Raw genomic sequence first — 27,376 nt, forward strand, 5'->3', positions numbered from 1 at the left:
AGTGGTGCATTTGACGTTGGTGCAATTTCAGGCAACTAAAATGGAGTAGGGTCATATTTGTGGGTGTTTACAAATCATTTACTGATAGTTTTCCACAACGAAAGTGGTAGGTAATAAAAGATTGTTACATTTAGGAACAAGTAAATAGTTACCATTTTATCAATCATCTGGAGCTGCAACTGTGTCTACTTCTCAGGACTACTCTTGGGATTTTGTTTGAATTGTAAGAAAGTCAAAGTTTGCTTAAAACACAACCATCATCAAAAATACTTTATTCGGTTTGTTTTTTTGTACAAAACCATAAAAGTTCAAATACATAAAATACAGTAAAAACTTTCAGTTAGATTACATAATACACAATACACCGGTTTTTCCATAAAGGTGTTACATGTTGCAGGGAGCATCAATCGGGCGGTTGCTTGTACTGTTCTAATTATCCAGACTTTTTCTAAGCTTCACTACACTTTTTAAAAAAGCTGCCGCATGTGGTGTACAATCATAGTTTAACAGTTGTAAATAAAATAATGAGGGACGTGCTTGTACAAAATTCAATTTTTTAAAAATAGGTTTAAGGTAAAGAGCCCTGGGAAATTATAATAAAGAGAAAAACATAAAGTGCAGCAGATCCTGTGGAGACAGATTGTCGCAGCCACAGGATGCTAACACTGACCCTTTATGGCTACCCCTTGGGACTGCTAATAAAAGATGGAACATGTTAAACCTGAACCTAATTAATAAAAAACGCTCGTAAGCTGGTAGTGGCCATGATAAGTAAGGTTCCACACCAGGCATTGTTTTGAGCATCAAATGTAGTCGCACGTTGGGTTTCAACAGGTCCTTTTCCTCCCTTTCCATTACTCTCCGTGCTATGAATGACTGTTTGATAAACGCTATGTCCTTCCTAGTGATTCCTGCCGGGTTTAAAAACAGATACAAGCAACCCTCCTTATTAAAGGTAGTTTTAAGATATTTCATCCATGGAATTTTGGACATACAATCTAGGCTCAATATCTCTCTTAAAAGGCTATGTGTTAAGCCCAACTGTTTGTTAATCAAGCATTGTAGCCAAAAAATAAGGGGTCGCAGGGACAGGATATCGCTAATGAAGGGCAAGCCGGTCTCTTCATGTACAGACATATTTGGAGTCCCCTGGGGTACACACAAGAGTTGTTTTTAAAATTTATTTTCCACCACCTACAAACCCTCTAGGTTACAATAACCCCAGAGATCACTTCCGTAACTGGCTATCGAGATGCTCTTCCCTCGGTAGACCTTCAGCATGGCCGCCACTGGTCTGTTACCCATTCTCGCAGCGAAGTCAAAGAGCGCTGTATTTGCCCTTGTAAATTCTCCCCTTTTCTTATTCAATAGGGGGGCCCAATTGAGCTGGTAATCTAAAAGGACACCCAGGTATGAGAAAGTCATACAGGTTGGTACCCTTATACCATTTACCCAAAATGGATTCTGCTTTTTGGATCCTTTCCCCACCTGCATCATGAAGGATTTAGTGTTATTTATTGAGAGGTCTTGGCTAGCCATAAACCCATGGAAGGCATTCAGTAGTGTTTTTAGCCCTTTCGGGGTGCGTGCTTGCAGAACGGCGTCGTCCACGTAAAGCAGTACTGGCAGTCCCCGCCGTCCCACATAGGGATAGTCAGCCCCTGTCTCAATCAAAAGGGCTTCAAGGTCATTTATATATAAATTGAACAGAAAGGGGGCTAGAATACACCCTTGTCTGACCCCCCGGCTGGTGCTGAAATTTCTTGTGACCTTGAGAGCCATAGTATATCTAACATTGGCCTGTGTGTCTCTGTGTAGATCTTTTAGGAAGTTCACCAGGTATTGCTCCACCCCCATGGCCTCCATGGACTGCCAAAGCCTTCCCCGATTGACACAATCAAAGGCCGATGAGAGGTCCATGAAGGCCATGTAGATGGTCCCCGGACGTGAGATGGTGTACTTCCCCAAAATCAGGTACAGGTTAAGGCATTGAGACATAGTTGAATGCACTGGGCGAAATCCGTATTGAATGTCGGAGATGATCTTGTTCTCATCTACCCAGTTAGTCAACCTCTTAAGTATTACACCCCCTAAAACCTTTACAATGGAATCAATTAGGGAGATAGGTCTATAGTTTATGGTTAGATTTCTATATCCTTTCTTGAACACGGGTACTATAGTTGATAGTCCCCATGAGTTTGGGCAACCCGTTTCTGCTGCAGCGTTTCCCACCACTGCCAGGATTGGGGCCCAGAATGGGGGACTGGATTTAAATAAGTCTGGAGGGATGCCATCTGGGCCTGGTGCTTTCTTATTTGTAAAGTTGGTGATCCCCTCCATCATTTCCATTACAGAGAACACCATAGAGTCCTTCCCCTCCGTTTCACTGGGGTGCACTGCGGGTGTGACTGTATCCTTAAAGATCGAGGAGAAGTGTGACACCCAGTCGTCCTGCATGATATTGGACCCCACTTCTTTAGTTCCCATCATTATCAATGGAGAACGATTGATGGTGGACCAAAATCTTGAGCTGCTTCCTAGGGTCAGCGGATCTAAGAGCTCCTTCCAGAGCGCGCTCTTTAACTCTTTTTTCCTGTTATCCAGAACTTTTTTGTAAGTTAAACGAAGTTTGCGAATCAGGAGTTTATCTCAGGGAATTAGGTTAAGAGCCTTCTTCAGGTTTCTAGCTGCTTTAGAGCATGCATTGGAGAACCATTTAGGATCTCCGGATGGCGTTTCCCCCCCTAGGGCATGTAACATCTTTTCTAGATTGAGTGAAATCCTTTTGAAGGCATTTAGAATACTTTCACCCTGTGGTTCGGTACTGAGACAGATTAAAAATTCAGGACCGCAGTCTTTCTAAGTCTATCTAAAAAGACAGACGGGATAACCTGATTCCATTTAATTCGCCGTCCACCATTTGTAGGTTGCAGCGCTTTTCCTCCTACGACTTTATCCTTAATTTTCATAAGATTCCCTCCTAGCTGCAAACAGACTGGATTGTGGTCGCTGTATGCACTTTTTGTTATGCAAAAGCCCAGGAGGAGATTCATAACGGTTCTAGAAACTAGGATAAAGTCTATAAAGGTCCTATGACTTCTGCCCTTAAAGGTGGCTTCCTGTTGTATAGATGATGGTGCTGCAATACTCATGGTGAACAACAGTTCATGGTCGTCTAGCAGGTGATTCAGCGCAATTCCCTGTTTAGAGTGTTCGAAATGTAATCCCGATGACGACGGACAGCCCATGGTCGCTAGTGTATTTAACCCTTTCGATGCTCATGACGAGCTCAGCTCGTCATGATGCACAGTTGAGCTGTGCTGATGACGAGCTGAGCTCATCATGAATAAAGCCAAAGTGCAGTTTCCAGCACAGGAGGGGAAAACACCTAGCAGCCAAGGTGTTAACATAGGATCTCTGCAAAGGTGTACATTAAAGTCCCCTGCAAGTAACAGGTTCATTCTTGAAATAGTGGCCGTGCTTCGGGAGGACTGGTCATTTTTACCTTTCTGGCACTAAGATGTAGCATAAGGGCTATCACCCTAGGTAAAAGACACATTCAGGCCATCATCGTGGGTAAAGATGATAGTAGCCTGTTGTGGTGGGCTTGTCCCACAGGTCCAGGTGTAGATAGGTAGACACAGCAGACCAGAACAGGTGCATATAGATGGTAGTTTATTAGTAGATAAGATGGTACAAGTTAACAGCCCCACCAGGAGCAGACATATTTGCCGCTCAGGTCATCCTCAACTGTGTCTCTCATGCGTCCAACATTCCACATACCAAGATTCCAGAGAGAACTCTCGCACAGGGCTGATCAGCTAGATGCAGGTACATAGAAATAACATGAGGATACTACACCTGTGTATTATAAACTTTTATAATGCAAATAATCAGGGTGAGGGATGCAGGATCACTGAATTGCATAATGTTATCACTTCAAGCACAAGATTTAAAAATAAATGTCCATAAGTGAGTTTCCATGATAACACTATCAGATATTTGTGAATTTACTATAACAAGATGCAAGATTAACCCTAAGGAATTAAAACGTATTCTCAGAGCTTACGTTTCAAAGTTTGTATAAGATAAAAACATGAAACAATTCAGCAACTCTATTTTGTGTTCCATTATGAAACGCAACACACATCACGACACGATTCAACATTCAGATTGCTTTCATCGCGGAAGGCCAAAGCAAACACTGATCCTCCCGAGAAACACACTCAGTTAATCCAGATTTCTAAACTAAATTGAGCAAAGGCTCACTGAACCTATTTTTAACACCAATTTTCAAAGGCTAAGCTTTTGTCAGCTCAAAACATGATTGGCAGATTTAGGATAGTATGTGAAGCTGGTCTCACTATTCTATTCAGACAGAGAAGTCTGTTTGAAGCATCTATCACCTTTACAGAGCTCAATGCTTGGCTGCTGGTATACATGGCATAAAATCTACAGGCAACAGTACATAAATAATAAAATCATACCTTTTACTTGTCCAACCTCTCTGTCTTCTTAAAGCAAGAATTATAGGTGCAAGTCCAGTTTAATTTCAGAATCCGCCCTCAGTTGTGATCAGAGGGTCCTATTTTTCATTTTTCTCCCTCGTTTACCTTTTGAAATATAAAAGAGCAACTTTGTGACAGGAGTATGTAATTTTTGTTTGTGCACATAATCGTTTATAGAGCTCAGGCTTCATAACAGAAAATGAGGTACAATTACTCTTCATTGCAATTACCTGGGTGGAAAATTGTCATCCCTTACTAAAGCAGTAAACACCGTCCACCGTTGTGAAAGTTTATGAAAAACTGTAACATTAAAGAGGCCAGCTCACAAATGAGGCCACATTAGGTCTCACACTTCAAGCAGACATAATCTAACAAAGGAACATTTTCGAATGCTTATGCTGCAGGTTGTTAGTGCTCAGGACTGGGTAAAGATAGCTCTTTTTTTAAACGCTGGATGAAATCAACAGCTAATGGATCATTTAATACGTCCAAGTGCATATTTTCTGCTAAAACGTGGTAACCTGAGCAACTTCTCAATATAATTAAATTATCTGTCTAAATATGGATCTTTGTTTTGAATAGAAATTGTGGTTAGAATGATTCATTTGTGTCCTACGTTCGTGCAAAAGTGCTGCACTGGAAGGCCCGCATTTATATATTGAAGGTCAATTTGGGGTTCCATATGTTTGGGCCTGAGATAGCTAATATTACAGAATGCTGTGAAGACTAGTTTCAAATATGTATAGCAATCTCTATATAAAAATGACCTGTAAACGCCCAACACTACAGCAAAAACGAAAACGAGAGCAACTATGCTATGGACTAGAACATCAAAATTAACAATAATGATATCAATAACAACAATGAAAAAGGTTATTGTTGATATTTAAGCCACACCTATTTTTGTCTTTGCAACTGATATATTGCCTCAATGACAGGTTTGTGCATAATCTGCACACCTAACCTGCTAACGTTTCTGCTTGCCCTCTTATGAATGCATTTGGCAGCATCAGATCCAAAAGCAATTCCTTATCATTGTACATGTAACCAACGTATTATCAAAATACAGTATACTTTTTAAATGTATCAGATTCCTTTTATAGCATACATTTCAGACTTAGCTTCCAACGCACATCTGTTCAACCTGCATGTGAGAGGTCTGTATGAAGAGAACCAGAGGTTTTACTGGCATTGCTAGATTAAAACTGTAAAGTGGTGTGAACACTGTACCCTCCCTCAAATATATTTATTCCTGTTAAACAACCAAGTTAGAAAGTTCATTTAGGTTTGTATGGCATGATCTTTCCCTAGTGAATTCCCCCTGTTGTTGTTCTTGTACCCTAATTGATCCAAGGTATTGTCCTATGTGCCATAATATGTGACTGTCATGATGGTAGTAGCCTTCCAGTGATCTTGATGTTCTTGGGTACTACTACATCTGACTTTCCTAGACATTCAAATTACTCATGGTGTCTAGCAAAATATGAAATAGTATGGTCCTAATTATGATGTCGGTCGGACGAGTGTCTGACCAACATCCAACAGCAATTTATAGAAGTAGAGAATATGTTTATCTTTTAAACGACACCAAAACAACAAACATACAAAGTAGGAAACCAGAGATATGACTTTTTAAAGATTAAAGCAAAAATTGTGCCAAAAAACATAAAGCATCAAAAGTTTTCCTTCAGACTTTTTCTTGGTTCTTTTGTCTAGACAATGAGCTCATCGTCGAGCCCTCGGACTTGCTGAATCCGGAGTTCTTATTGGTGATGGTAGCCGGCTGCAGCGCAATGCCGCGGTGAGCTTCTGTAAGCCTCTGGAAGTCTTTGTCCTCTACATCAACGATCAAACCAGCATGTTCAGGCTGATTCACAAGTCGACTCAGGCGGCTTGACTCTTGACGTCAAGCCAGTCTGCTCCTGGAGCTTTTCTGCAAAACTGTGCAAAAAGTTTCAAAACTTTGAGATCTTGTTCTTTCTGAGTTCCTTTGGGGAAAATAAGTGTCCTCTAGCGTTGGCCAAGGGTTTTTGAGACTCTGGATTGATTGAATTACCCACAATGCACCTGTGCAGTCCAGGAAAATTCAGTTGAAACTGAGTAGCTAATGTCTTCAACTCTTTCACTATTACAGGTGACTTCTTTCAGCACTTTTGTACCTTTTGTTGATCAGGGATCCTTTTCCGTTGAGTCAAGCACAATCCTTTCTTGATAAAGCCTTGTTGTGCAGCAGGTGTAGCCCAAGGGTCCAGCAGGACAACACTTTTTCTTATGATATTCCAGGAAGTGATCTGAAGAACTGCAGCTCTGCTGTATGTATCCTCCATTCTAGGCTTGTAGGGGATGGGGGCACCCCAACCAATTGGAATAAAGATGTCTCCCCCTCATTTGAAGTATGACATATATTTGACCTAGAATGCACTATTCTCCTAACAATCAAAATAGAGAAAAATCTTTCCTTGGTGTGTGTTTGTTCCCTTCAAGTTCCTCTCCTAATCTAATTAGGAGGGCACTCTTTAGAGTCAGTAAACACCAGCATCAGGCACAAAATGGCAGTGATCGGGGACAAAGGATGGCTTTCCCATTAAATCTATCTAGAGGTATTGCTTAAGGGATCTTTATAATAATTATGTTTTATGTGTTTTCTTCCATTTTGTAGAAATTGCGGGAGTAATTGGTATAAAAGTTCTGTAGACCATGTCTGTGCACAGTGCAGAGGTATATGGGTTGGGGGAAGTAAAACTGTGCTTGTTGTGGCTCATTAACTGAAACCAAGGCTCTCGGTCACCTGTCAAGCACACTTTGCCATGACACATGCTCTCTTCACCAATAGCTATGACTGCACTACTTAATAGATGCCTCTTGAGTGGCATTTTCCATACCATGCCTGTTAGTAATGGGGGTCTCTGTTTGGCAGAGGTATGTACCTTTGTTTAAGTAGGGGCCCTTTCTTCTAGTCGGGGTAAGGAGTATACACACGTTAGATTACCCCTGCTCACCCCCTTGGTAGTTTGGCATGAGCAGGCAGGCTTATCTCAGAGGAAATGTGTAAAGTATTTGTACTCAAAACACAGTAACACAGTGGAAACATCACAAATGGACACCACACTAGTTTAGAAAAATAAAGTATCTTTGTCTAAACTAAACCAACATGACAACAATCCAACACACATGTACCAATTATGACTTTAGAACAGTTATTTAAAAAATAGAACTTGTAGAAACAAAATAGCTCCAACTGGGGCTATTATGCTGTAGTGACAGGCATCCATCATAAGTACAGCACCAATTGTGAGGTGCCTGGCGTCGAGCGCAGAGCCATACGGACCCCCAAACAACAGAACCTTGGAAAATGAAGTCGATGGACGATGCACAGCTTTGTGGAGGTGAGCCGTCAGTGCCGAGGTCGGGGCAGGTTCCCTGGATGCCAAGAAGGAGGCGAAGCTTCGAGTCCTTGAGGGGGCAAGGCATCTCATCCAAGACAGGAGAAGGTGGCATCATTGGTGGTGAGGCGTTGTTTCCGGCAAGGTGATGCAAAGTTGAAGAGTTTGTGAAGTCACCCTCATTGGTTATCGGCTCTGCGATAGCAGGATGCAGGCACGAACGGCGTTGGTCTGAGCGCTGCCATCCGGAAGGACAATACATTAATTAATTAAATAATAATTAAATAATTAATTAAATCAAGATGCCTAAAAAGATGCGTCGCATAATTATGACATGCTCGTGAAAAACTTTTTTTGTTTGAATAAAGAACACATGGGTATAATGTCCCATACTATCATGGTAGCTGAAAACTCACCCAAGATTGCTTGGTGACTTGCACCATCAACTTCCGCCAGATAAAGACACCAGGTGCTCCCAGTGTCCTAAAAAATGGGAGGGTTAAAATGGCGCAGATGTAGTAAAATGTGGAATAAACCTAATAATGGTGTGTATTGATTCAACAGGCTCAGCAAGGATTGATAGGCAAACACTCGTAAGAAGGAAGAGAGCAGGTTAAAAACTGGCTCAGTCAGTAGGACACCATTTTACCCCCGGGGAGGTTATGCCCCATTCCACCGGCTCGCATCGAGACTTGCCTCTCACTCCCAAAATCACAAGGTACCGTGCCCAAATAAAAGTTGCCTGGAATCTGGGACAAGTGGGACTGAGGAAGCTGTGTCCGCGTTACGCCCCGGGTCTTGGTGGCGAGTGAGTCCCCGGTGGTTCAAGGCATGTCTGCTGCCTCGTGGATAACGGGCATGAACTCACCTCATTTAAGAGTAGGAAAATCAACCCCTGCAAGCTCCAAGTAGCACAAGGAGCCAGTACTCACGTGACATCAACTGCGAGGTCGTCAGAGGACCTACCCAGACTCTGCCGGGGCTGGGAGTTCATGGCCAACCTTCTTGCGGCCTAGAAATAGTCCTGATCGCCGGCAGCTAATGGGAGGAGTAACCAAGGTGATCCAAGTATTACAAGGTGTCAGTCACTGAGTGAGGAGGGAGGTCCCCGGTCAGTGCAATAGCGTTCTCATCTTCCTGATGTATATGTCTGAAGGAGTAATAGCTGGTGAGGGCATGTAGCACCTCCTTGGTGGGTACTAAAATACCTGCTGGTGAACAAAGCATAACTCTACGAGTAAGAGTCACTCCGCAAGGAGGAAAGGGTCCCAGTAGTGTTTAGTCAATGTGGTGTGGTCCCAGGAGGGCTATCATCTGTTCAGTGTACTCCAAGGAATGTCCTCATTGAGTCCCTGTTTGTCTGTGGCTAAACGGTGCACCCACCTCTGTTCAATCCTGCCGTCATTTTCAGATGTGCTTCGAGAATGACTGAGCGCAAAGTGTCTGGTGAGCATTTAGCTAGTTTGAAGTGTGTGCACATCTCGGTGTTGACACAGCGGCACCTGATGTTGCTTCTATGTTCCGTGATGAGGGTTTTGATCATCTTAGTTGGCATGACAATGTAACAAAGGTTACACGGGCAGGTAATCATGTTAATGCAATTGGCAGTATTGCAATTGATGTGTCTTCCTAACTACCATGTGAACGTGTTAGAAAGGACTTCTTCCTTAGTTGTTTCAGTCAGAGGGCAAACAGAATACGAGCCACAGGGGTAATGTCCCATCACTGCTGACAAGTCCCAGAGGAGTCTTTATTGGTCGACCTTCTGTACCCTGGGTCTAGTATGTATAAGCATATTTTTTAGGTTGTTTGTGCGTTTAAAAGCAAACCTCGGTGTAGGTAAATAGAGGGTGCCCGTGGTAAGTATACCCCAATGTTTTTGATGATGTTTCTGATCCTGTTGGAGTCCGGGGTATATGTGGTGACACAGGTCAAGCCTCGGTTGGGTCTTGTGTCTGATTTCTAATAAGGCCTCTTGGTTATTGGTCCTGGCCCTTTTCTTAGAAAGTGCAATGTTACGGGTGGATATTCTTATTTGTTAAGATTGTTTGATGCGGATGAATTGTCCAAAAAGGAGATTTACTTTGAGTGCTCTGGGGTGATGGCTACTAAACAGTAGGAGACTATTACTGTTGGTCGTTTTCTGTACAGGGTGGCATTCAGTAGGCCTTCAGAAAGCCTGATGTTGAGGTCAAGGAATTGGATTATAGTATCTGAGATGGTTCTAGTGAAGTTCAAATATGGATTCTGGGTATTTATCCATTTGCAGAACTCCTCATCGGTTTATTTCTCCCCCTTCCAAAAGATTAGGATGTCTTCAATAAATCTTTTCCATAAAACGAGGTTGGAGGTGTAAAGGTGTTGAAGATAACTCTTTCTTCAAATGCAGCTTTATACAAACATGCCACATTCAGCGCGAAAATGCTGCCCATGGATGTGCCCTGGGTCTGCCGGGAATTGGTAGTTTGAGTCACCAACCAATCTTGGGTGAGTCCACTGTTTTTACCTCCCTTGATAGTACAGGGCATTATACCTGTGTGTTTTTTATTCAAACAAACAAACATTTCATGAGCGCGTCATAATTATGCGACACATGTTTTTAGGCATCTTGATTTCACTATTTTAATTGCCCTTTCACCGTACATGGTGAAGCTTATAGGGGATGCATATAGGATGAACTATAATGATTGTTTACTCATCTTTTATCCTATCAGTGTTGGCCATCGCATTTAAAGGTACCACATTTGAGGTGTTTTTTGTGGTATATCACGGTCATTTAACCAGACGACCAGCTGAAACAGGGCAAGAGGAGCTGGCCTTGCTCCCCTTACCCTGTTAGAAACTGAATACTTTCTTTTTGTTTGGCATATGAATAATGTTATGGATTTTTATTATTTTCAACTTCCTGAGTGGTAGTGGGAATTCATTTTTTACCCCAACAAAAACCCTTCATATTTCTTAGGTATTGTCCCTACTCATACTGGCCTGGTCTATTACAAACCCGACCTTCGAATTAACAGCCACTGTATTATAGACAAATACCCTCCACTCCAGCAGGTATATATAGAACAAAAATGTGTGAAGAAAATTTGTGAAAAAACGAGATCTCACTGGTTAGTTATCACCAGTTGTGCTCACGTTTTTCATCATCGGACGCTATCTCGCTGTAACAAGTATATGTACATTGGTGTCCAGAAAACCAGTGAAAAATGAATGTGTGTCCACTAACAACAAAAATAGACCCAGTGAGGTTAAAATTGAGATAGTCCACCAAATAACCACTTTATTCTCAACTTGTCTGCCTATTCAAAATAAAAACAAACGGCATGCTTGCAGACCATTTATTGATGGGCCGACATGTTTTATTGCTTGTATAATGTTTCAGCAATTTCTTCAGGGCATGAGGTATTAATCCACCTTTCTGGACCCTTGTTTCGTACGCACAGTGACAGGTAGTAGCCATGGCCCGGCATACCAGCTATCCACCTCGTCACACAGGAACTCAATTCTATTGTGAGCCCTGCTTCATTAGTAAGACACCTGTGTTCTCCCAACTCACGGTTTACCTCCGGACGAGCGTTTTCTCGTTCCCGTGTTTTTTCCACAATTTTTCTTCACAAATTTTGTTAACAATTTTGTGTTCTATGTATACCTGTTGACGTAGAGGGTATTTTTGTATAATAATAGGTGACTGTTAATTCAAAGGTCTGTTTTTGTAATAAATGAAAAGACAGGGCCAGTATGAGTAGGGACAATACCTAAGTAATATGAAGGGTTGTTGATGGGGTACAAAATGAATTCCTACTCCCATTCAAGAAGTTGAAAGAATTTAGTGCCCCTGTTGATCATGTTTGATTGTTATTGTTGGTTAAATTAATATTCCCCAGGAAAATGCATTTCTCAGTGCGCTTCCTTACTCACCTCCCTGTCTTAGAGAGACAAAAAATAAACCTCTTCATTTGAAAAACTAAAGGCAAAAACAGCATATCTTAAAGTTTTCTGGCCAGCCAAAAAGAAGAAGGGTATCTGCTGTGCACTAATCGGGTTCTATTATATGAATAGATATGTGGGGTACCAGCTTTCATAAACTGCATTTATCAATGCAAACAGCAAGTTCTTATCTTATTTACCTTTTGGGGTTATTTTAATTTGTTAGTGTTTTGCATGTTGAGGTTTAGATGCTCATCTCAGCTGTTTGGTGTCTGCTAGTGAAATGTAATTCATTTTAATTAATTATTTTATGATAGTCATATATTTAATTTGTATTTGATTTCTTTAATGAAAGCCATGTATTGAATATTTAAACTTAATTGGAAACGATACTGTCATACCTGCTAACCAGCTCAGATATTACATTTGCTTTTGGGAAAGAGCCCTTGTTGACTTTTCAGAATCTATCTGTGTCTGTGTCTGTGTCACAATAAAACTGAGCAAACTTTTTTGCAAGTAATGAAAAAAATCCAACACATTGGTCCATCTATCTTTCTTGTAAGGCCATAATGGATGTTTGAGAAAATGCACCAATATCATGGAAGTAAATTACATACATGGGCTGCAGTTTGTGTTTTAAATCCACCAACATGTAGAACAAACGTTTTTGGCTGCCAGCAGTGTTGTAATCCACAACAGGTTCCGCACTCAGTCTCCATTTTAGTTTCACTTTTCAGCTTGATATCGTTTTCTAATGGAGACTTTTTACATCGTTTACACTTTATTACAAATGCAATTAATTTCTTAGCAAGTATTATTATCATGTTATTCATACACTCTGGCAGAGGCTAAGGCACATAGAATGGGATGCCCCTGTATTTGGTTATCCGGTTGGAGACAGCTCAAAGCAGGGGCGACTCCTCCATTAGGGCAGAGGAGCGTCGCCCCACTGCTTGATTGCAGTGCGAGAAGCAGAAACATGAAATGGTATTTTAAATACCATTTTATGTTTCTGCTTCTCGCACTGCGAGAAAGCAGAAGGCAGGGTATGCCTTTTTGGGGGCGGGCTGGTGGGCGGGTCGGGGAGGAGTTGCTTGCCAACTGTTGTGGGCCCTGATTGTTTGGCAAGCCCTCTGGGGCCGACCAAAACAGTCATGTGCACTCTACATTTTATCTGCATGCAGCCTACATAGAGAAAATGGCCTCCCTACAGGTGCCCGGCTGGGTGCTGTCTGCACCAATCACTTTGGGGAGGGGAGGGAGGATGCACGCTTCCTGTTCCAGGAAAATGCAAGCCAGGAGCATAGGCGGCGCGTGACCCGGTAAGGTACGTTTTTTAATTTATTGTTTAACCCCCCCACGTGAACCCCCACATGCCTCCCCACCTTCCCCACACCTGCGAGTCATGTGAGCTGCGAATGGCTCTAAGGCTCGAGACTAACTAGTGCATCGGCTCTGCACCTTTGACACAGTGCAATTGGAACTGTGTTTTTATTATATGAATGACCTCTGTGATACATTTGGCAGAGGAGCACTTCTGATGTCCTTTTCCTGGAATGCGAAGCACTGTGACTGAGATGCAGTTTTTCTAACTCTGACCTCTTTCCTGCAAAGGACCATATCCTGTTCTATACAGGCTTTCTTCCTGATACTTCATAGTCAGATATGAGGGCTAGGCTATCCCAAGGAAATCGGAGAGGGTAGTCCCTCTATGCTCCTGATAGTATAGGTAATGCTAGGTAGGCGTACGCTCATAGTAATGTTATGATGGTTGAACTGTTTCTCTTTTTCACCACTCTTGTAATGCTGGTTGCAATGCTTTTTTGTCTCTTCTGCCTAATAATTGCAGCGCACTCTTTCTATACAAGAATATGACTGTTACAATAAATGTTTGAAAAGCCAATTTGTATCATCTTATATTTACTTTGGGTATCAAAAATAAACAATATAAGGGTAGATATGTTTTCATGATTTCCTTGGGGAATAAAGAGTGGTCATGTTCGAGGTTTCTTATACCATTTAGTACCCTGGTAAGGTTAGGGGTTCAGTCTGGGCTCTGTGAGCTAGCAAGGAACCAGGCCATCATTTTCTGATGGTATGTGTAAACTGAGTTTCCATACTCTGAAGCTTATGTTGTCCGGAGACACAATCCTACCTAATTTGTAGGAACAGTATAACAACAGCCCCCCTGTGTTGTGGCTGGGCAGCAGTCAAAAACACTTCAGTGATACGTGGAAAGGAAACATACCGTTGCATGTAGGAAGCCTACAGTGCTGGGTGCATCATATACAAAAATAAAAGTGGCATCCTACATATTGGAAAGTGTGTCCTTAGAGTGACTACATGCCCAAAGCAATTTTCGCTGTATATGTTGAGTTAAATTCTCTATGAACGGGCTTCGGTATGATTACAATCTTCAATTCATATCTTTGTTTCTCAGTTTTCAAAATCCAATTGAATGCAAATTAGATGTTTTGAAACTTTATGTGAAGATTAACACTTTTTGTTTTTTCTTTGTGCTGCTAGAGCTAGTACAGGGTTAGAATCATTTTGAAACTCATCCCACCTCCAGTGACTCAATACACATTCTTGACTGATGATGATGCACTCCAGAAGGCAATGGCTTGGTCTCTGTACACAGGAAGGTAAGGGTTTCATCAACAACTGGCTGGTTAACTGGAATTAGCCATTTGAGATGGGCACAGGAACAGTGATAGAATAATGGATATCCTTTTCAGTATCTAGTCTTTTCTAGGTCTCACCTACCAGACAGCTTTCAGCTTTATGTACTATATCAAAAACCTACAGTGGACTTTGGCCAAACCCACTGCATACTATCGGTTGTTTTTGTTGGTACTCTTCCCTACTTGCTTTTTATTCAATAGCTTTACTTGACCGTCTTGTGTTTGTCCTCCCTTCTTCTGTTTGTCCCTCCCTTGGAGCATATCACTGTTACCATGCTTTTGAGTGGATGAATTGTATTCTTCCAGTGCTCACATTATGGAAACTACATCGTTTTCTTTAGTTTTCAGCACTCCTTGTGAGTGCATATGTTTTCTGGATCTCTCCTTTATAAGCTGCTGCCGCTCTCCTCTCCCAAATATCTGTTTGCCCTGCAAGCTCTATGTTGCTCCACGTCCCTTCAACCCAGCTCCTCCATTTCTTTCCCTACTGATCCCTAACTTTGCTTTCCTTGGCCTCTCATGCCCCATCCTTAAGCCCCTTTATTGCTCCCTTGCCTCCTGCCCACCCCCATTGGTTTTTCTCAGTGGTCATTTTTTTGTTTTACTCTTTTGGAAGGCCTTGTCGCAAATCACTGCTAGGTTACTAGGCCTTATAAAAAGCAATTTTGTGCAACTCATGTTTTTTATTTTTTTTATTTACCGATCCATCCAGGGTCGGTAAATAAAAAATGGCTCTGTGGTAGTTCAAAGGCATGGGCATCTGTGGTGACACATGCGTGCGCTTGCGAGGTGACACCTGCATGTGCATAAATCATCATGCCTTTGGGTGCCCATGAAATCACACAGCTGCCAATAACATCCCAAGCCATTATGTTTTTTTTCTTTTTTTCTTTTGGCCAATGCTGCACAGCATCTTTTGCTAATTCAGCACTACACCAGCAACCAGCATTGTTAGAGCCAATAGGTCCAAAATGATAAATCTATTGACTTTGTCAATATTTGTTAGGCTTATAGATGCCAAATCGAGCTGACAGATCCCATTCATTTCCAAGGACCTCCTCAATCTTTTGGCTCGAGTCCCAGAGGGACAAAAACAGTTATTGTCCAAGACAGAGAGAGGAGACCTTATCTAAATAGCAACGTCTGATGAAAAAACGGTTAGCCATTTTGCATAACTGTATTCTAGTATTTTCGTAGTAATTTATAGAGAAAGTGCTGCAAAAGAGTTATGCATAGGTCAAGAGAGTAGACATGATTGCATGGAAAAAACTCTGCAGTCACTGGCTAGTGCACAGGATACGACTTGCACCTACCCTTCTCCTACTCAGAACACCCCTGGACCAGGGAAGAGTACTTCTGAAGAATTAGGCCCCACTGCAAGAAAGAAGACTTAAGGGCTACTGACTCATGTTGGTACGCAGGAACCCAAACTGCTCTGCAATGGTCAGTTGGTAGGCTTTTTGTTTGCTTGCTTCATTGACGCAAAAGGCAAAGGAATTTTAAGTGTGCACAACTGACCACAGAAGACGGTCCCTTGAAGGATCCGTGGCTTGAGAGACAGAGATGGTGCCCTGAAGCCTGCCCAGAGGGTGCTGCAGGAGGTACCAGAAAGACTCTTTCCAGCAATTGTTAAAGGGTGGACTTAGTCATTTTTCCTGCCTGTTAAGGGCTGTAGTAAAGTGCTGAAACTAGAAGACTGAAACACACCTAAGAAGGCAATATTACTGCATTTGTTGCTCCTTTTACTGTGTCGAAAACCGTGTCAGTGGAAACTTGCTGTAAAGAACAGTCTGAAAACTAAAAAAGTGGCATAGTCAGAATGAACAAACTCAGACCGGGGAAAGGTGGCAAATCTATCTCAGTTGTAAAGCAACATTGGTCACTACAAAATCCAGCTTTTTGCTGCTCAGAGCTTCCAGTACCAACACCATTGGATTCAGCAGGAGCTCGATGACAACATATCTGACTTTGAGAGACACTGGCTGGCTTCAGTCTTGGACCAATCCATGCTGAAAAACGTCATGGTCAGAAGGTTAAAGCATTCGCATGGGTGACCTGCCTTGTGAAATGAGCTTCCCCTACATTGAGGTTGGCCTGAAATCACATGTAGGTACCATTTAACAATAAACTAAGATTTTAAATTGGTGCTTTACATTCTCTAGGTGTTGTTTACCGTAAAGAGTTAAGAAATTCACATCTTTGGTTTCTTTTCATCCAGTTTTGACCATTGCGGTTTCTGTTTTCCATATTAGGTTTTTCTATTTTTGTGAATTGGTTTGGACATTTTATGTTGTTTTCCTGACTTTAAAATTGTTGGTACTGCTTGAACTTAACATGCATTTCTTTGTGGGAATTGCCTGCTGTTTGCATTACATCTATTAGAAGTTGAGCAACATTTGGCTGAGACTTGTGTTGAGATGTAACCAGAGTGTATTTATTAAGTTGGTAAGTGTCCCCCTTCCCTAATCAATAATCCACTTTTGACACTGTTATTTTGGCTTTTTGTTACTATAATGGGTTGTTGATGTACCAGAAAACCAAGGACTGGATGATTTAAACTGCCCATGTACTGCTCATTCACAACTCTACGATTTAGCAGCATATTAAATATTCTACAAGTGTCCTCTTTTGCTCTGTTTGTTTGCAACGGGTAATGCCGTTTTTTGCCAGCAAATATCATGATTTGTATTTTGGCTGGTTATGTAGACAAAATATGAGCATTGCTGTGTTTATACTGCAAGACAGCAGTGATTTTTCAAAAACAAATGAAGCACATTTTCACAAATGTATAACATGCAGTACATATGGGGCTGTAATGCCTCAGAGCAAACTAGCATGTTCTGGTTAATTGATGTAATCTCTCCAGAATTCCTCGCTTGCTTTCTCTAATTATAGCCCTTAACATATTTAACTGTAGTAATAGAATGTCTTAACTCATGCACAGATTATTCCAAACTGAATTTTGCCTTTGACCATGTACAGAGTTCACAGCCTTTCGGCTAGGTTCATCCTATATAAATACTCTATATATTCATATATTGCATACCCGATATGAAACTCCTGCAAATCATGTACCACATGCCTATTAGGAATCATCTAACTTTTCCTCATAAAAAAAGTTGCATCCGAGTGTGACATTAGCCCTTTCAATCCTCTGTTTTTGCAAACCAAAATCTGTTGCAGTCTTTTCTGCTCTCTTTCTGCATCTGAAGGTTACCAATGACTGTGTTGCAATCAATTTGGAAGGAACTTGGGTTTTTGAGTTAAAACACATATCACATTCCACAATCGTCACTTCATCTTTATGTTTTAAGGCTAATCAAAGAACTCATCAGATGATGATGATTTCAAGAAGCCTGAACTTGAACTTTGGAAAGATTCTCACAATCTCAGTTTGCTATCGAAAGCTGGTTTTAATATAACAGTAAATTGGTAAAGATCGCAAACACATTGATAGCCAAGTCTCTCCCTAATCTGAGACACAGCTTCTGGCAAAATAATGGGCTGTCATCCTTTGTGGAAGTCAATCAAAATATAAAGCCCTTGGAAAGAACACTTGTACAAAACAAATCAAGAAAACAGATTAGAAAGTTGTGCTAATGCATCCGCAGTCATTATTCCCAGGGGGCGTAACTTTATCAATACTATTAGGGGGTTTGATTTGTAATAGACTATAGATGTGTCAGAATAACTTGAATGTATGTATCTTTAAAATGGAAAATACTTAGCTAACTATATCGCTTGCAAAGTGTAGTGGACATGGTGGTGGCAGGAGTAGTGCATAATGTATGTTGTTGTGGTATGGAGTGTGCAAGTATGCCTTGATCCAAGTTTGCTTTTGAGGTGGCAAATGCTTATATATCCATATGGCTTGGAGTCACGGTGTATGGAAGACCATGCTGGGAGATGTTTCTAATATATGTACTTTCTTTTCAGGATGATGTGTGAGTATAGCTTGATTTGGATGGGTTGTTGAGGTAGCAAAAGCTTAGCTTGCGCAGCTTAGAGTTGTTTTGTGCAGAATGGTGCCAGGAGTTTTGTTTACAGTGTACTGCTGCTGTGGTGCAGGCGTTCTTACCACTAAGATCTACTGGACATGGGGTTGTCCAATGGGAGAAATGAATAAGAAGATAACATGCAATCTCTGGTCACAAATGCATGGATACATCAGTCATTTGATTTGATCAAGACATTAGTAAACATGGATTAAATAATAACCTTGTTAGACGTGGGGGTTTCTAATTGGCAGAGGTAGGCACCTTTATCCAAGTAGGGAGCCTTGCTTCTAGTCAGGGTAAGGGGGATGCACACTTTAGATAACTCTTGCTCACCCATTTGGTAGCTTGGCACGAGTAGACAGGCTTAGCCTAAAGGCCATGTGTAAAGTATGTGTACTCAAAATACACAGTAATACAGTGATACCACCACAAATGGACACCACACCAGTTTAGAAAAATAAAGTATCAATATCTAAACTCAACAAGACCAAATCGAAAAAAATCCAACATACATGTAGTAATATAGCACCTACATGCTGTTATTTCCTAAATAAAGCTTGTAGAAAACAAATAGCTCCACCTGGGGCTATTACGACATTGTGACAGCAATAAATCCAAAGTACGGCACTGACCACAAGGTGTGCAGCATCGGGCACGGAGTCACGCAGTCACACGGACCCCCAAACAAACAGTACCTTTGAATACCAAAGTCTATGACAATGCACAGCATCGGGAAGGTGAGGCGTTGGTGCTGAGGTGGAGGCCGGCTCCCTGGCTGCCACAGGAGATGCGTGGCAATATGCCCTCGAGGAGGCGACGTGTTGAATCCAGGAAAGGGAAAGTCGCTTGTGTTGGCATTTGAGGTGTCGGTTCCGGTGACAATGCGAAGTCAGCGGGTTTGTGGAGTCATCCTCAGTGGTTATCATCGCCACAATAGCAGGATGCAGGCACTGGTGATGACAGAGTCGGTGCAAGCGCTGGCGTCAGGAACGGCTGATAACTGCAAGCGTTGGCAGGCATCAATAGGCATCAGAGCTGCAGTGCAGGCTGGGCGGTGCATTGTTCACTTCACATGCCGTGCTCCTTGCCTCGATGTTGGTCGTGGCATCACTGATAGCATCGGAGATTGCTTTACTTGCTTCTTCTAAGTTGCTTTCAGCCCCCAACAGCAGGAACAACCCCCAGAACTGGAATAGGGACCTTCTGGCAGGTCAGAACTCTCAGCAATATAGTTCAGGGGAGCTGGGGGTGAAGTCATTGTGCCCTGAGACTTCTACTTCAGAACAGGAGGGCAGCACACCCAAGACCTTTTAGATTCCTCTGCAAGCTGATCCAGAGCAATGTTCTAGTCTCTGTCCTTTCCTTGGCAGAAGCAACAACAGTAGGCTAACCCTACACAGCACATGGAAAAAGTGATCTAAAGTTCTGGTGTTTAAGGCCCACTTCTTATACCCCATGTTGTCTTTGTTCTTCTTTGTGCCAGTGTCTCTGAGCCCAGTCCAAACCATTTCTGTCCTCACTGGTGTAGTATGACCACAGGAGGTGAAGATAGCATTGTGCAATCGAGACAGGCCCTATTTAGATCGAAGGTCTATTCAGCTCTGCTCTGCGTCATCCAGGAAGGGCCAGGTACATTCCAACCCCTCCAGTGGCTACCTCAACCCCTCCAGTGGCTGTCTATTGGGAATGCACATCCCCAGCCTCTGTCACTCCAAAACAAGACAGTCAATCCACAACCAGACAGAAGTACACAGAATGGTTAAACAAGAAAATGCCTACTTTCTAAAAGGGGGTGTGGTGGTCGTTTGGCCAAAGGATATGTATTTGAGGGAAGGAAGAAGGCAGGTTCACAACCTTATGTGGTACAGACCAACTAGAGAAGACCCTTGTCATGAACTCAAGGAGAAAATAAGCCAAATAGTCAAGGTGGGTTTTGAACATGGAATCTTAGGTATGAAAGAGCATGAATTCCTCATCAAGAAACATCCAAGGACCCCAGTCATCTACTTCCTCCCTAAGATTCAGAAGCAACTACAAGAACCCCCTGGTACGCCGATAGTATGGGAATGTGACTCAATCATGGAACCTGTTTCCAAGTATGTTGATACATTCCTCAAACAGTTCTTTACTGAGGTCCCTTCATACATAAGGACATCACTGATTTTATCAACAAGGTGGAAGGCACCCCATTTAATCAATCACAGCATTGGCTAGTGTCCTTTGATGTTGTTTCCTTATACACGCAGAATGAAGCACTAGTAGCGATGGAATTTTATCTGCACTCTCGAACACGACCACACTTGGTCCCCCGGGATTTATGCTGCAATTAGCAGAAGTGGCACTAAAGTAAAATGTTTTCAGGTTTGAGGAGGAGTTTTACTGGCAAATTAAGGGGACAGCCATGGGTTGTCCCTTCGCCCCAGAAATGGCTATACTGTACATGGTGAGATTTGAGGACAAGTAAATTCATAACAATAATCCTTTAGCACAAAATCTTACCCAATGGTACCAGTACATTGATGATGTTTGGTGCCTGTGGACTGGCACTGAATCTGAAATAGACGGATCTCTTGAATGGCTTCATCATCGACACCCGGATATTCAATTTACTTTGACCAAAAGCCAGACCACATTAACATTTCTGGACGTCGAGGTCATACCCCATGCTGCATAAAAATAGATAGACAAAAATGCCATCTTGCACTACAACAGTTTTCATCCTATGAATCTCAAGTACAATTTACCATCCGGACAACTTCTCAGGATTAGGAGGAACTGTTCTCGTAAGAGGACTTTGAAATCCACTGGACCGCCTTTTGTGAACAGATGAAAGACCAGGGTTACCCCAAAAAATTGTTGAAGCATGCACTCAAAAGAGCATGGTGCACACGAAGAGAGTGTTTACTCACCAAAAAAGAAAGACCTAAGATGGATAGAATTGTGTGCGTATCAACATATGGACCGCATACAAGTACATTTTGTTCCATTATTTTGAGGAATTGGCATCTAGGGAAAACTTGAACCTTGGACTTGATGTGCTTCTCTTTGTCAAGAAGAAAAACATGAGCATTGGACAGCAGTTAGCAAGCCCTCACCCTGCTTGGAAAACTGATTGGAACCTCCCTTGCTTGATGATAGCCTTCTCAAACCTAGTGTGATTTCAGAAGCTCACTCATCCAAAGAGCATCTCGCTGAACAATGCCACCTGACAGGAGACTGCCTTCCTCCACCGTCAATCACACTAAATACCAAATGGACCAGGAGATAAACTCTGCATTTGACATCAAGCAATACAGTGAGGGGCTTTCAAAAGGCCAGCAGTTAATCTCTGTGTAACCGCTCAAACATGTCTAACCCTCATTGTCTTTGGAGATTGTTACTTAAAAATATTTGCCAAGGTTATGGATACGCTGGCTTCAGAACCATTTCCAGAAAACCAACTTTTCTGAAGTCATCCTACAGTCTTCAGAGATCTGTGAGCAAAAATGCAGAGAAGATGCAGATAGCTGCCAGAGAAGAAGAACGAGTTGCAAATAACATACCGAAGAGGCTCCCGGCCGTCATGAGTCACGGTGGGCGTGTTAAAGCATGCTTTACTTGCCAGCTACTGAGATTCTTACAACAGTGAATAGATAACATTTGCAGGTGAACAGAGTAAAGGCCAGACATTGTGCTCTGAATCAACCATTTATGTCATATTGTTTCTCACCTAGTGTCCCCCCACCAACAAAAGGGATAACATGTTGGATATGAACCGGTGAGGTGTTTTACTTGGAATATGACCTGTGGCTCATTGATAATATCACAGACATCATTAAAAATGTATTTAAGGAAATCTGCAACAAACGTATTAGCCCACAGGCATGTCTGGATACAAATTTGTGACCTAATGTAACATAGAATGCACATCACATTTCTTCAGCCTCTTGGAACAACGGGAACACTTTGCAATGGAGCACTGCCTGAAATGCTTCATTTATGCACTATGCATCATGCAAAGAAGTCACAAAAGAAGCCTCCTTTACAGCTACACTTCATAAAACTCCTGCCTGCCTTGTAGCAACGTTGGGCTATTCTCCACACCTACTGTCACACATAGGGATGGAAGAAGAGAACCAGTGCAGCGGCTGGGATTGAGGAATCAATCTATAACCTGGCTTCCTGGAACAGTGCCTTCCCAGAGCCCCACCTCCAGCAGCACAAAAGTGAAAATTAGTACATCAGGTTCTCTGCTCTGCCATGCACCCAGTGTGTCATCAGGTCAGCTCTTTGGGACCATAATAGCACAGCAATGCCCTAATATAAATTAGATCCACGCCACGCAGCTAGGCCACGGTATGGCCCTGCCTGCATGTTACACACCTGGCTAACACCCAGCATCTACAGAACTGTAACAACTGGACCCAATTGGCAAGGCTGTGACTTGACTCTGAAATATGATTAGGGGGCGTCCACCCGATCCCGACCCCCTAAGATACTTGCCTGATTACTTTAACAGATATGTTCTTGTTTGTGGGGGGCTGTTGGTCTGCCACTCAAGATACACATTTTGATGGGCATTTGGTTGGAATTTATCTCATGCCATTATTCTTCTAAACATTTTCTGCAGTTAGATCTTGATTTGCTTTTGAGGGGCACCATCAAATTGGAGCCAGGTTAAAATGAAATTGTAAATATAATTGCTTCCTGTGAAGACATTTCAGGGTGAACGATTTTCTAACTGAAACTTTTTCTGTGAACCTAATAGCATAATTTTGTTAGAAATGTGATCCTCTTTAATTTAGAATAGTGTTTCGAGTCTGATTGAGCAATGTTTGCAACCATACCAAATGCACCAACTTCAGTCTTCATGACAAGGGCATTTGGATGCAGAGTGTCGTTTCTGCCAAATTGGAAATTGCCACAAGGCTGAAAAGTTTATTTTTCACAAAGTGGTTGGAAAAACCTGGGGGCATATTAATAAGGCGGGCGATATGTGATTATCGCCGCTTTAGCGGCCGTTAGCGATTGAAAGCAGTCGCTAACGTCGCTATCATCTATTAGCAAGGCAGGCATAGCGATGGAAATATTTGCGCTAAGCTCGAATATCTCCAAAAACTAACGCCTGCTCAGACCAGTTCTTAGCCATTATATCCAATGGAAGGTGGATATAATGGCTAAGACCCTGTTAGTGATAATGCGTGAATATCGCTGTATTCTCAGCGATATTCACAGATTTTGCCACTATCGCCAGATAAACGTTGCTAATAGCACGTTATCTTAGCGATAATATTCGTCGATGTGCGGTGATAAAAAAATTGCTGCTAAGCCTACTTAGCGATAAATATAGCTAGTTGTTGGTAATATGCCCCCTGGTTCGGTGTAACTGGAAATAAAATCACAAATAAGGTGTACAAACTCTTACAGTGTTTGTTTTCACCCATTTTGAGCCGTAAAGGTGAGAATGGTGCAGTAATTTTGCAACTGGTAAACACCCCACCAGGTGGTATCACTATTTATCCAGGGCGCAGTTATCACCCAATAGGTCAAAAATGTGCCTGCATCAAAGAAAGATGTGGATGGGAGAGTGTGTGAAATGATGTGTGGTCACAATGGAAATACACTCCCAGAAGCACACCTTTGCTACTTTATTACTGAACACCACACTCTTGCATACAATATGGCCATGATGCGAACTGTAGCTACAAAGGAAATGCAGCAGGCAACAAAATGTACAGGTGCACACACCAAATTACTGCATATTCTAGCTATTTCATTGTAAGGTTTGAATATGAGAGTGGAGAGCAAACAAGAAACACATAGCTTTATGCAACAAGGCCTACTGTAGAACGAAGCAATTTTGTCCCTATGTAAGTATGGTTAATTAAATATGGGATAAAATAGCCTTGACTCTCATTATAAGGATAATGCAAGTCACCGTGGAGTTTCAAGGCCATACAGAGGAAAGAGGCCAAAGTCTGAGTTCCTATCTAGGGTTATGGAATTCTGAGGTGAGTTGCAATATCCTTATAATGTGCACCAGGGGGTACTTTTTCCTTTATAATACATGGTCACTGCATCACCTTTCCCAAAAACCACTTAACGCCTTAATTACAGCTGTTTCATATGAAAGAGAAAGCATGTTTGCAAAGATGAAAACTAAAAATAGAATCACTAGTGCAAAATTAAAGACATGAAAAAAGTTGTTAGCTAGTTGTTGGAAAAAGATATTAGAAGCAGTTGAATAGAAGTCAAATATTATTTTTTCTTTTTAAACGGCACAACAGAATCATGCAGAAATATTGTATCTTTTCACAAGGAGTGCAAAAAATAAACATGTTGCCATACATATCTCCTTTCTGCTTGATACTGTTGAGTAAAAAAAAATCATAAGAAAGAAAAGCAAGATTTGTTATGTTTCTTATACAGCTGCTTTAATTATGCTCCGTGGCCTAACCTGCCTTTAACCTCAGCTGCTGGTGCTGGCAGCAGGGATTGTGACCTCAGAACTCTATTGTCATAAGCTATTACAGATGCATTCTTACTTCATTTCTTTACATTCAGTGTCTGGGTACGTCACAAGTCATCAATTATAAAGAAATTAGACATGCATTTCTATACTGCGAGTGCAGAATCTCCTATATTATATGCGCATGCTGTATAGGTGATGAGTAAAGGAGGCATAGGCTATCTAACAGTTAGAGGCCTCATGAATCATAAAATGCTAATGCAATCTGTGCATGGTCATCACCTCAGGGCAACATTCATTCTGAAGCAGTCCCAAGGTTATTAGAAGGAGTTGCACAACTGTATAGCTGCCAGGTTGCACCAGTAGAATATTACTGCACAGAGTGACACATTGCACCCATTTGCTTTCCGAGGTATCCTCGACCGAAGGGGAGAGCAAACCAATAATCACTCATTCTGAATTCAGTAAAACTGCAGGAGAACAAGGTATGTGCATGAGTAACAACATACATTACACAGGACGTTACTTCACCTCCCCTGTGCAAGCAGTCAGTGCACACTTAATTTCCCCTAAATCTCTACCGCTTAAAATTATGTAAAATAATCTATTATCAACAAACTTTGCTTTTCTTTTCAGTGATGCACATGTAAGAATCTTTCAAAATGTAATGGCGAAAACATGAAGCAAAATTATTGGCAAGATATTCTTCCTCAGAATGTGTTCCATTTTCTTCTGGGCGCCTTGAGGCAAGATGTATTTACTCCTATAAAGATGTAACACACAGGAAGTACCAGTGCTGTTCACATTTTCACCAGTTTTGCCTGGTATGCTTTACTTTATCGACTGTTTGCCCAAATATTATTCATTCCTTTGTTCCATTGGTACCATCAGCAGGGCTTGTCATATTAGCCACATTCCTGATGTATACAGGGGCATTACAGAGCCCCTTAATGGAAATCATGCCTGCTATTGTGCTTTGTGTGCCAAAAAGTATTTCGGAAATTGTAGATGAAGACATTATTGATCATGTATAGGAACCTAAAAGTCTACGAATAGTTCTGATTAAGCTTCTGTAATAATTGAGAAATAGTTGATACCTTAGAGGTGTGTGATAACACACAATGGTATTTAGTGCCATATAAACTGACTGCCAATAAATATTAAATACTTCACTTACAATATCCAGTGCCTCTAGGTATCTACAAACCAGTGATCTGGTACAGCTCCATGAACCAATGACATATAATGAGGCTGTATACATATTTTAGAACAATCGTGCATTATACAGCCTCAGTAAGAAGGATATGTGCCAGCCATCCTATTTATTTGCAAGCTTCAGTGATGAAAGGTCACTTCATCATGCTGTATATGAGAATGAAGCTAGAAAACCATTATGCAAATCCTAAACAGTGTCAAGCATTAGCTATGATTCCCGAAGTCCCACAGATATGTAGGGATACATTCCTGGCAAGCAGAAATGCTTTTTATTTTAGACTGGGCAGTCAGTCTTTACCTCTCTGTCCCGGTCAAGGATGCTGTGAAAAAGAATGCATAATCTAGTTCATTGATAAGTGCAGCGTTATCTGGTTTTCTGTATGCAACCCATAAGCATCCTTTTCACAATGTTTAGCATTACAAGGCTATCAATGACATTCACTGGAACATGCAAATAAATGTGGTGGATTAAATAGATGCAAGTTAGGGCATTTTGGGCTCGCATCTAAACAACTGTTGGGCAAAGTCAACTCGATGGCATGGTATCCTATAAAACTGTCGCAAACAAGGCATTGATATAAAAGTCAACAATTAAAGCTATGTAATCTAGAAGCAGAATCTGCTACATTTAAGTTTCAACTCTTAGTGACTGGTGTAGATAGGGTACAGTCAGTCATGCTAGACTACAGATGATGCAGTTGATGAAGCGAGCTTCAGAAATTATTTTATTCTGACTCGTGGATTCATTTTCCTTGTAACATGAACTAATCTATTAATGAGCTGTTGTATGATTTGTTTTATTAATCAACTTAGATTAAGATTGCATCACACATGAACACGCGGGAACTAATAACGTGCTCTTGTTGCATTTGCGAGTCTGTTTTATAACACGTGATTAATATTGTTTTGTTTGTCATGTTTGTCCTTTTGTCATTGTCACTATTAATATGCGGCTGATCATTTATGGCGTGTGCTTTTTATATGTGCTTATATGTTTGTCCTATGTTGTGTTTGTCTGTCTGTGTATCATTTAATCATCTTTTTACTCTTTCAGAAATTTAAAGCTGGACTATACGAAGAATGGTAGATATTTTATGTGCTGCTTTATTTGTTTGCTTCTGCTAGATGTCATTTATTAATGGGTTAATTAATATTTAGCAATGGTCGGGTGGGTAACAGAAGGGTTTGTTTTACCTGAATTAATCACTCC

At 41.5% G+C, this 27,376-nt stretch overlaps 1 protein-coding gene across 1 annotated transcript in view; it reads right to left on the bottom strand.

Annotated features, from left to right (window-relative positions):
- Positions 1–27,376, bottom strand: part of CNTN5 (contactin 5) — a 3,039,905-nt gene that overhangs the window by 2,562,393 nt on the left and 450,136 nt on the right. Inside the window, exon 3 of the mRNA XM_086935289.1 lies at positions 4,488–4,613. The gene's annotated coding sequence lies outside the window, so the exon portion shown is untranslated. The remainder of the gene's footprint in view (positions 1–4,487; positions 4,614–27,376) is intronic.

The sequence above is a fragment of the Lissotriton vulgaris genome, chromosome 8, assembly GCF_964263255.1.
Source record: "Lissotriton vulgaris chromosome 8, aLisVul1.2, whole genome shotgun sequence".
NCBI classification, from domain to species: domain Eukaryota; kingdom Metazoa; phylum Chordata; class Amphibia; order Caudata; family Salamandridae; genus Lissotriton; species Lissotriton vulgaris.